Here is a 12,853-nt window from a genome sequence, read left to right as displayed (position 1 = left end):
TGGGGTCCACAAAAAGCCTAAAATTGTCATATAAGGGGGATGTAATTTATCTGCTTAGTGAAGTTATTTTAATTTTATTAAAAAATTAATTTCAGAGACATATATTTCATTCAGTACTTTTCTCTTACAATGCCTAAAGCATTGAATTGGTACCAATGGAGAAAGATAAAATTCCCATGCATCAGAATGTATAATTTTGTTCTAAATTATGCATTTCAATTTTAGACCAACCAAAAATATGTTACATTTTTTATCTGACTTATTCAGTAGGTCTTAATTTTCTTCTAAGTATTTTTTTGTTTGCAGCTCTATAATCTTCACATAAAAGCAAAAATAGAGGGGAAAATCTACCCATTGTAAGAGGGGTACTATCTTACATTAGTTTGCATTTGCTTCTGTGACTGTACATATTATTTTTATACTGAAAGGTGTCTCAATAATAAGTGAAGGGAATCACAGGTAATAAATTTGTCAACTTATAATATATAATGACAAATATCTTAACAAGGAACCAAGTAAAACTGTTAATTCAAGCCTTCTCTTTCTTAACTACTTTGAAGTAAGTTTACCACGTATGCCTTAACAAGCATGTGGCATCTGGATACAATGGGACCTTAGAAATGCCTCATTTATTTTCCTATACTTTTTGGAGAGTATAAATTACTTCTATTAATGATATATGTTATGTATATCTAGATAATAACCAAAGCTAGAAGCATTTTATTTTAAGATATTTTACTGGTGTTATCCTCTATCTTATATATTTGCTAGAGTCATTATTATGTTTAGTCATATGGATTGCATGCATATAGTTTTTTTTTTTTTGGTATATATCATGTAGGCTTAATTAGAATTCAGTGAAAATTTGGTAAAAATGTTAACCTACTGAATCCAGGGACTGAAACTGTGGTATACTTGTAAAAGTCAGACCTCATTTCTTATAAAATATTCATACCTTTAATCTGTTTTGTGTTGCTACATAGGAGAAACAAAGAGATAAAAAAGAAAAGATTTAAAATGTTCCTTTTACGTAGACATTCAAATTCCCCAGAAGGTGGGATGGAGGTAGAGATGCACAGGGTGGTTATGCAAGTTGGGCAATACATAAGCCCAGAAGGTACCATTCACGTAACTTTGTTTTTTTTTTTTTTAAAGAATCATTTATTTTATTTATTTCTTTCCCCTTCCCCCCCCCAACCCAATTGTCTGTTCTCTGTGTCTATCCACTGCGTGTTCTTCTTTGTCGCTTCTGTTGTTGTCAGTGGCACGGGAATCTGTGTTTCTTTTTGTTGCATCACCTTGTTATGTCAGCTCTCCGTTTGTATGGCGCCATTCCTGGGCAGGCTGAACTTTTCTTTCATGCTGGGCGACTCTCCTTATGGGGCATGCTCCTCGTGCGTGGGGTTCCCCTACATGGGGGACACCCCTGTGTGGCACAGCACTAACTTTCTATGCAGTATCTCTATGCCTTGGTCAGGGTGTGAGATCCTTAACTACATAATAGAGATATGCAGACCTTGGACTTCAGTACTTTGTCTTGAGGAACATGATAACATGGATACCACTTTGAAAGAATTCCAAATAGAAATATACAAGTAAATCTTTACATTAGCCACCCATCCTAAGGGAAGGTGTATAAAGAGAGACTGTGCAAAGGTTTCATCAGAAAGGAAACATTAAAAAGTAAAGATTTGAAGTTGGGCTTGAAATATGAGTATGAGGAAACAGTCTGTGCTCCATTCATCCTTTATTTTAAGGTTATTTTAAAATTTAGATATGGTGAAGAAAAAGCTGATGGACTTGCAAAAATATAGAGATGGAATTTTCCCCAAAATGCAAACATATCATCCTTTTGTTAGTTGTCTTGGGTGAGTTCAATGAACTGGAGAGTAGGGGGTTGCAACTCTGCAGAGATTTGGGGCTCTTCCAGCATATGAAAAGACAGAATATATAAGTCTCTGGGACATATATTTAATGACAATAGTGCTAATTATAGGTTCAAATGAAAGGGACAGAAGAGTCATGTATAGGGAAATTATAAATGAGAATAACTCTGTTATATTGAAGAGCATATATTCTAAAGTAAGGTCTACTGACAGGGTGCTAAATTCCTGAGATTGTCTGCCCTGCATGTAGTGTCTAGATGTACATTAGAATCCTCTGGAATGACCTGCTGACTCACTTTGAAATCTCTTAGCCATAAATACTCATTTGTGTTTAATATTTACCCCTTTTGGTCAAGGTCTTTTTCCAAATGCATCACTAGTTAGCACTTGATAATAATCCCTCAGTGCCAGGGAGGCTCATCCCTAGGAATCATGTCCCACATTGGGGGGAAGGTAGTGTGTTTGTATGTTGAGTTTGGCTTAGAGAGGCCACATATGAGCAACAAAGAAACTTTTAGGAGGTAACTCATAGGCAATATAAAATACTAGGCTAAGTTTCAATTTCACAAGAATAAGGTTTATAATATAAGCATCAATTAGATGCTATTAGAGAATATAGCAGGACTTCCCAGGATAGGAATTCAATATTCTTTTGAATTTCCCCACCAAGACAACACCCTATGACCACTTGAACATATTCATATAACAGAGGCATGCCCCAGGTGAACCCTTCCCCACACATCCTCCTGTATCTGCTTCCATCCTTGCCTTTTCCCATTCTGGTCTCAGAAGAGGAGCTGCCTTTCTTTCTGATGAAGAAATGTCTATTCATTTATGTTCTGAAGCCCATCCCAATCCTTTGCCTCAAGGATCTTACTCTACCAATTGACGTCTCTACCACTTACATTTTTCTTAAATTGTGAAATATATCGTGCATACAAAATGGTATAAATTAATTCAGTTTAAACAATAATAAAAAAAATTATGAAAAAGTGAACACATTATGAGCAGAGTAGAATTTGATTTAACATTTGATTTAATATAGGGAATAAATAGTAGATACAGCTGATATTGATGAGAAACAGAATGGTAAAGGGCCAGATATATACAAGTTATCTTTTTCTTTCTTTTTATTTATTTTTTTTGAGGTAAGAAATCATTTACCAAAAAACCCATAATACAGAATGTGGCAGACATCTCCCAAATTAAGGATAATGTTGAGCAGAGCACAGCAGTTAAATCACAGAAAAAATGATGGAAACATTCCCAGGAACTGAGTCTATTTTTAAACTATTGTCACCTTAAATTCTCCTTTGTGCAGGGAACACAATTTCTGTGAATGACTGAATGAATAAGTACCCATCAACTGAGAAGTGGGAAAAGTGCCTGTCAGACCAGTGCCACAAAGGGAGGGGCTAGAGATAATTAGGCATTTTGAGTTGGCAGATTTGCTACAGCAGTTTATAAATCAGGGAGAAAAAACTGAGCACAAAACACTTTAGTTGTAGAATTAAGACATCCAAATTGGCTATGGTCTCACAGAATATATTACAGCTAGGAAAATTAATTAAGCATTATTTTCATGTAATGAAATTTTTAAAAAAGAATTTCATGCAAATCTATTAAATCAGTGGTTAAAAAAATGATTTGGAAAATGTTATCTGAGAGAAAACTCTACAGAAAATGATAAATAAAGGAGCTTCTCTCCCTGAAGTAGAGGTGGGAGCTCCTGCTTCTTCTTTATACTAGTGAGTTCCACCAGACTTTCATTTAGAACGTTTTAAACCTTCAGGAGCATGCTTGGAATATTCACAATCTCATATGAGCAAATTTAATCCTCCATCAAAAAGAACCATCTTAACCTGATACCAAGCAACAAAAGCCAGATGTAGAAAGTGTTCTTGAAGCGCTATGCTCTGGGGAAATCTTCATATCTACAGAGAGAACTGACACTTAACCCGTATTGTCTTCTCTGTCACCATGCAGATCTAAGGATCAAGTGTGATTTGCATTCAGCAACTGAGCCATTAATCTTTTTTTTTCCTCCCTCTTCGCCCTCCCACCCTGTGGTTTTTTGTTGTGTCCATTCATTCTGTTATCTTATCTTCTGTATCTATTTCTCTTTTTGTCTTCTCTTCTCCTTATTTTTCCACTAGGATTCACTGGGATTCAATCCTGGGGACCTCTGATGCAGAGAGAGGTTCCCTGTCACTTGCTGCCACCTCAGTTCCTGGTTTCTTTAGCACTCCACCTTGACTCTCCCCTTTGTCTCTCTTTTGTTGCATCATAATCTTGCTGCATGACTCACTTGTGCAGGCAGTGGCTTTTAATCTTAAGTGAGAGGACATCATTGCAAATTTATTGAGTTTGGCTTAAGTGCATATTTTGTATAAATGAAATATTTCATAGAAACTTGGTGTTCACTTATATAATATTTTCCAGAGTAAAGGAACCCAGGCCCTGTGATTTCTGGGTTAGATTTTTCTGTTTTCCCAACTGATGTGATGTGAACTATGTCCATGGGCTATAAAACTATTTCTTAAAATCATTAGACCCTAAGTCAGAGTCTTAATGGCCTATTTCTATATCATACAATTATGTATATACCATTAATATAGCCTTAGTTAAAAGACTTGCCTTATATCCATGACCTTAAGTTCATTTATATTTTAATTTTAGCTTTAAGCAGATAGCTCTGGAATGTTACTCATTCCATGTTAACAAAGACCGAAAACCAAGGCCTTCAGTTACACTTAAATACTAATGCTTTAGCAGAATTAAAACTAGTGATTTTGATTTTCTTTTCCTGGAGTTAATCTTAAGATTATTTGGTTTATCTTTCTTAACATCTTGAATCTGGTCCATTAAGACCTTGAAAAGGCAGCAGATTGTTGAATTAAAATTAAAAGCTCAGATGCTAAAAAGAAGCTAGTTAAACAGACATTAATGTCTAAATGTAGTATTTTAGTTGTATCTGAATAAAAATAAGATATTAGTGCTTTTTGATCTTCAGAAATTTTATTTATAGTTAAAAGAAACTCCTATTTGCTGGTCAATAAACAAGGCTGATTTTTGAAGTCAGTAGAAATAATCATGTATAATATATGAAATTTTAGGAAGATCTCAGCTTTGTACCTTATAGCTATTCAGCTATGCCCATTATTTTTCTAACTTACTCAGTTTTAAGCCATTATTTGTGCACATCTATTCCTCAAAGCTAATCAATTTTTTCCTGTTTTTTTTAACTGCAAGTTTTCTTGGCTAGAAGGAAATACGATCTGTTGGTTGTAGGCATTGGTAAAATTTTCTACTATATTTTTCATTAAAATAAAATTATTTTAGGTAGATATTTACCTTCTTTACAGGGTTTTGTGTTGTCTATATTAATGACTGTCTTTACACCCATTAACATATCATTTCTATGGTCCTTCCAGAGGTGTCATATTCAGTCTAGATTTTCAGGACATGATGAGTCTTGACTGAATTTACTTATAATGAGCATCCAGAAATAGATTCTGACTCCATTTCTGTAGACATTGCCAACCAATTAGATTGAAAAGACAGGAACCCTGTTAGAAAGTGAATCTATACTTTGGCTAAGCCATTCCTATATACTTTTTATGGAATAATCATTTTACCTATTTCTATTCTCTTCATGCTAGAAAGTTGGATATGCCAATTTACAGTGCAATAAGTTCAGTGAGTTTAATACACATTAATCTGTTTTAATAATATTGAAAACCATAAAAAATTTATTCAGTAATTCAATTAAAAAAATACTGTCATGCCATAGAATGTGAAAAGGTTTCTTTACTAAGTAGCTCTATGTTGATTATTGTATTTTCAGGAAAATATACTGGTAAGATGATATTTCAAATATAAAGATAATATTATGTGAAATTTTAGATATTGTTGATTGGTTTTGACACACTTTGATTCATATAGCTCTCCTAGATTTTAATAACACTTAAATATTAAGTAATGATTATGGGTGATATGATTGATATTTTCTAAATGAGGACTATTGAACTATCTTATAAGTTGGCAGTGATTGTTGAAATATAGGCAGAAGTGAAAGGACAATATGCACATTAAAATTATATATACATATATATTAACATTAACATATATATATACACATATTATATATACATATAATTTTAGCCCCATAAATAATTAAAAGAATGGAACTGAATATAAAGGGTCTAACTCTGCAAACCTTTCAAATTAAAATTTGTATTTGGATTTTTAACATTTCAAGAATTAGATATCTATTCCAATCAATAATAGTTGTTTTTACGAGAATGGAGAGATACAAAGTATAGGTCATTGTTCAGACATGAACTTGAGACTGGATAAATTCCAACATTTGGGTGTCCACAACATGTTTTAGAGTATAAAATCATTGTCTCAGCATTACTCAAGAAAGTTCAATAGTTCAATTTTGTGTGGCCTATCATTTCTCTCTTCTCCTACAATTCAGTCATACCCCCAAATAAAGCTGTAATATCAGGATGGCTTTCCCCAAACATTATGATATATAAGAGAACGTTAAAGTCTGACTCCTTAACTTGTGATCTCGGGCCCTTGGCCTTTCTGGTCTCTGTCTCTTCATCTTAAATATGGTGATAAATATCAGGTCTATTTAATAGTGTTACTATGAGTTTTAAATAAGTTACTGTGGCGAGAGCTCTTAGAACTCTGTCTCGTGCATACATTTTGTCTCTTATTATCTGAATGTTGCAATATATTTGGATAGAATTTCAAATTTATCCTCTTGTAGGGAGTTTCTATCCCTTTTGTCTGAAGTTAATATGGAAATAATGTACCAATCACTTGCAAATATTATATATAATTCATGTACTCTATGTCATAGCAATGTGTACATCAAAAGACTTCCAGGCCATTTTCTTTTTAAGGTCTCAGCATGGGTTTTGCAGAAAATACAATAGATTTGACAGAAAATTTTTGTGAAGACTACAAGTGACTTCCATGCTCATAGCTTTTTTCCTAGTCAAAAACTTCAAAGAAGACCAAGACTAACTTAATTTCCTCTCACCCATGCGTGCAACAGTGCAATATTGTCTTGTTTTATATTTATGGCCACTGATTGTAATTAGATACCATAACTACCAAATAATCTTACTGAATTTTTCTAGAAATTTTGTTTTTCTTTTCTCAGAGAGGAGGTTATTATTTTGTTTGTACCTTAAACTTCCCTTCCTGCCAACCAATTTTTAGTGGATGGCCTTGCTTCCTGCTTCATAGGAAATAGAGGGAATTGCCGGGGGAGGGGAGGCAGGGGAGGGAAAATTCATCTTTTTACCACCAAATCTACATACATATATTTGGGCCCAGACAATCTGCTTTTTCTGGTGTTACAATTTTATAAGGCATCTGGACTTTTCAGTATTTATTGTCTGTTTTGGTATTATGGATCCATCCTCTCTCACGTTCCAAAGATTTCTCTTGAGAAATCATACCTGTCTCTCTGTATTATTGATTTGACCTCTCAACTAATTCTTTGGGAATGTGAAATATTGTTTTCTATGATATCTCTTTGAAAATTCCCATGCTGCAGGATAAGTGTGGCCCACTGCCACATCTACTTGTACATCTGGATTTGTCATTTGACTTCCTTTGATAAGTGGAATGACAGTGAGGATGACATGTGCCGCCTCTTAGAAGAAGCTTTAATTGCTGTTACGTAATTTCTCCACTGTTGCTTTCCTCTAACATAGAGGGTGATGACCTAGAGAAAGACTATTACTTTGGCCTGGGATAAAGCCAACCAGAACTAGACAATCCAAGCTGACACTAATGAAGCAAATAACAAAAACCCTGTATGGTTATAAGCTAACTGGAAGATTCAAATGTGGACAGTTTTGAATGAATTTGAAGTCAATGTGAACAGTTGTGAACATGTGCCCATGCTCTCAACTTCTGCCCTGATATGTATTCATTATTTCCCCAAAGGGATAGACACTTAAAAGTCATTTTACCTAACACATTCAGAAGTATTCATGAGATAATTTGGTAAAACTGAGTTGCAGACTGAAAACCCATTATTCTATCCTGTTCTTTTTCAACACTAATCAGATTTCTGCTTCTTGATGCTCTGTCTTTGAAATCACATTATGAAGACACACACATATGCCAGTACTGTCTATGATAGTTTAAAAAGAGTCTCAATATTGAAAAATGAAAATCCTACATGAGTGTGTGAAAATGTACCCTAACCTTGCATAAAATATATTTTTCCATCTATAATACTTCTGAACACTATTAAAAAGAGCAATCATTAGTTCAGTCATTTGACAAAGAGTTATCAACTGCCTCCTGAGTGGTGTGCCTTGAAATGTATGCTGGGAATACAAAGACAGAATTATTGGTCACAAAGAGTTAAACAGATCTGAAAACACATTTATACTATAAAATTGTATAATGGCATCAATTTAGACTCATATACAAGAAGGGCATTACAGAATATATAATCAACTCTATTTGGGGGAATCAAGGCATAGTACTGGAGGGCTGTTTGTTGAGCTGATTGATCAGAAAGTGGTAGGTGCTCCAAAGACCAAGGAAAACTTGTTACATAATCAGGGTTCTGAAAGTATGAAGTATCTTGGAATGCTGTAGTAATCACAAGCATTTTTTAAGTGGCTAGAGTTTCATGTGTGTGGAAGGGGTGGGTAGGGAAGATTTTGATGAGGACTTGTGGCTTAGATTTCTTTTTAAAGTGATAAACAAAAGTGCATGATAAATATGCCATTTTAATTATCTATAAGGAGTGCATTAATTATATCACAAATCCATATAAAACTTGACATTGCCTTTGGAAACAGTTACAAGTATCTAGGAGACAAGTGGGTTTATGATTCTAAATCTATAAACCTAAGTCTATACCATGAGGTTAAATTGCATGTTAAAGTGATTTAACTCTATGGTACTGGGGAAATATGTAATTTTGGCTACTGGCAAGATTATGGGAATGGGAGCATGGTGTAGGAACAAAGGTACTGAGAAACTTCAGTTTCAAGATGTTTTGGGATGGCCATTTAAACTCATGTCAGAAAACAACTCCACCCACCATTGAATAAATTTTAATTGACTATTAGGCATATTAATTAGGCAGAAGAATAAATTAGACTCAGATCATTACTATGATGATAAACCAAAATTAGTTTTTAAAGTTACATAAAATATTAGAATAGAATACATTCTATCCAGCGAAAGATTTATTTGTTTTTGACTTTGTAAGTAGAAGAGTATAATTGCAAATTAAGTTTATTATCATTTTTATGTTACTGTTTTTCCTGAACTTCTCCCTGGGAACATTGATGAATAAAGGATTACAAAGTTCATTTCTGAAATATATCAAATGTTAGTGCACTATAGGAAGTACTCTATAAAGTAATATGAGCATCTGTGTTTTTGAGGAATTTCTTCAACTGATAGTAATTTGATTCTGCTCAAGTTATTTTCCTTTTCTTCTGCCATGATTTCTGTTTAAAGAAACAGCATGGAATCACTTTAAAACATTCAATAACCTATGTAATGAGAAAGTTATCCTTAAAATGTCAACTAGTTTGCCAGCATTTTTTTTCAATTTTTATTCTCCTAGATTTTTCTCCAAACTTCAACTTTGGTATTGCTTTATATCTTTATTTTTTTACTCATTTAACAAATATTTACTTAGTACCTAACTGTGTTAAGAATTGTTCTGGGGTGTGGGTTTAGAGTGATGAATAAGCTCCAGCTGGCATCTGCCCTCATTCAGCCTACCTCACCTGTATCATCCCTTGTGTAAACTTCACAAGATGCATTGGAGCAAACGGTTTTAACTCTCATTTCTAGATGCATCATTTTTAATAAAACAAAACCCTCTCGCGTTGCAGCAAGCGCAGACGATTGAACTTTGGAAAGAGGATGAGGGCCCCACATCAGCCCCCTAAACACATGTCCATTACTTGCCAAAGTCGACTTGTCTGAACCTTTCTTTGGTCTGACTCATCTTCTCATTCTGGCGGTGAAGCTCTTTTTACATAGCTCCTTGTCACACTCAGGAAAATACTTTAACATCAGTTCATATCAATAGAAACTAGTTGTTTTACTATCCAATTCCTTGATATCTCATTGGGGATCACCCTGTTCTATATTTTTATAATTGTATAATTGGAATAATATAACAACCTCCTCCTTAAATCCCTGAACTAACTTTTAGTCTATTTTACCCAGTCCTGTGTAATGATATCTTAGGTAAGTGGAACCACTCAATATGTATCTTTTTGTGTCTGGTTTATTTCACTTAGCATAATGTTTCCAAAGTTCATCCGTACTGTAGCATGTGTCAGAACTCCATTCCTTTTTATGGCTAAATAATGTTCCATCATATGTTCATCCCTTCATCCGTTGATGCATACCTGAGTTGCTTCCATTTTTAAACTCTTGTGATTAATGCTGCTATGAATATTACCATACAATTATCTGTTTGTGTTCATATTCTCAATGCATTTGTGTATATACTTGGAAATAGAATTGATGGGTTGTGTGGTAACTCAATATTTAACTTTTTGTGGAAGCACAAAATTGTTTTCCACTGTGACTGAAGCATTTTATATTACCACTACAATGAATGAAGTTTCCATTTTTTCCATTTCTTACCAACAGTTGTTATTTTCCATCTTTTAATAAATAAAAGTCATCCTAGTTACTATGAAGCAGTATCTTATTGTGGCTTTCATTTGCATTTCCTTAATGATTAATGGTGTTGAACATCTTTTCCTGTGCTTATTGACTATTTGTGCATTTTCTTTAGAGAAATTTCTATTCAAATCCTTTGCCCAACTTTAATTGTGTCCTTTGTCTTTGTGTTGTTGAGTTGTAGGGATTTTTTTTTCTGAATGTTAAACCCTTATCAGATATAATGTACAAGTATTTCCTTCCATTTTGTAAGTTGTCTTTCAGTTTCATTGATGTATTTTGAAGCACAAAAGCTTTTAATTTTGATGGTTTACTTTTTTTGTTTTATTTTTTTATTCAAGCTTTTGATGTCATATCTAAGAATCCAATGTCAAATACAAGGTCTTGAAAATTTACCCCTATGCTTTCTTCTAATAATTTTATGATTTAATGCTCATATTTAGATCATTAGATTTTGCGTTAATTTATGTATACAATGAGAGGTAGAAGTCTAGCTTCAGCCTTTTGTATGTGGATGTCCAAGTGTCGAAGCACTTTCATATTGGAGCTACTATTCTACTTGGTTGAATGAATGCCTTGACACACCTGTTAAAGAAAGTTCATCGCTAAATCTTAAACTGTTTTCCTATTCTTGTGTGTGTGTGTGTGTGTGTGTTGCTAATTTCCTCAGCTTCTGACCTTCCTATTTATATGAACACCTTCTTATTTTGGCTTTGATTGTATGTATGTCTCTTTCTTTCATTTATTGGTGAAAAATTACCAGTATATCTACCTCTGGTCATTTGGAATAAGCCTGACCTGTTTTAACCTGGTAGCCCAAATTCCTGCCTCATGTTTGTATTCAGGGTTGATATGACTACCTGTTTCTAAGTCCTTAAACATCTCTACCTCTCATTTGTATATCTACCTGGAAATTCAAGCTTAATGTGTAAAACTGAATAACTATTTGAACCTTGCATTTTATCTAGTATACTTTGTCTCAGGATATGACATACCCATTTTCCCAGACTAGAAATTCATAAACTATTCTTGACTCATCCTTCTGTACTAATTCAAAACTGATTCAAAACATAAGTCCTGTCCAATTTATTCCATAATATATCTTCAAGCTGTCCATCTATCTTCATCCCTTGCTACCACCCTACTCTGGGTCACCAATAATTCTTCACTTGACCAATTACCACACACTCTTAACTGGCGAGCGTCTCCTCACTGTGCTGAAAGAAGATGGTCAAAGAGAAGCATCCTTACTCATATGTATAACAATGCATATCATCTAATGATATTATTATGTATATATTCCATGAAGTGTCAGTTTCTCAAAGACTGGCAACAGATATCAATCCATTTCTCACATTAAGGTCAGTGTTACCTTTCAAAATATCTGATTTTAATATTCTGATTCATAATCTGAAACTCATTCAGATATTTAACCAAAGTCACTCATATATTCATTTAGATATTCATAATGTTAAATCTGATTATGCTATTCCTTTGCTTATGACCCCCTTGTATAATATTTAAGGTATTATTTAACCTCTCAGTGAGTTCTCACTTTCCTTAAAAGAGTCCATACTCCTTAATGTGACCTGCAATTCCCTACACATTCTGGTCTTCATCTTTCTTTTTACGTATCTTGCATTTCAATCTTGCACCTGTTGCTCTAGTCCTAGTATCTTTCCCTTAACTTGTATGAAGCAGCAGAGCAGGCTTTCTTTTCAACCACCATTTTCTCACACGCAGTTCTCTTTTCAGGCAATTCTCTAATTTGCCAATTCATTTTACTAATTATAACAAGCTTACATATCTCTTTAAATATTACTTCACAGAAAGGCCTTCCTTGAACCCTGTGTTAGATGGATTTCTTCCAATCTCATCCCAGATATTATTGCCTGTTTAATTAGTTCTCTAATGCACTCTACGTTCCATAAGGACAATTGGAGAGTTTTTCTTTTCTTGTTACATTTTATACCATATTAACAGCATCTAGGACTGCACCTTATACATAATAGGATCTCATTACTTATTTTATTATAAAAAATAAGTACTAGAGTTTGTAGAGAAAAGTTTCATTCTCAGTTAAAGCTATGGGTTTGACCTGCTATATTATGGACATCTTATCTGCTCTTCTTTTTTCCCCCAATCCTGTGTCCCTCCCGTCACAGCATTCTTAGTCCTACTGTAATAAATAATTTTTATTACTTTAAGCTTTTTATTAGGTTTAAAGAAAAATCATGCATAAAATACAGAGTTCCCATACA

The sequence above is a fragment of the Dasypus novemcinctus genome, chromosome 16 (genome assembly GCF_030445035.2).
Source record: "Dasypus novemcinctus isolate mDasNov1 chromosome 16, mDasNov1.1.hap2, whole genome shotgun sequence".
NCBI classification, from domain to species: domain Eukaryota; kingdom Metazoa; phylum Chordata; class Mammalia; order Cingulata; family Dasypodidae; genus Dasypus; species Dasypus novemcinctus.
The sequence above is the reverse complement of the archived record's forward strand: the minus strand, read 5'-3'. Positions refer to the sequence as shown.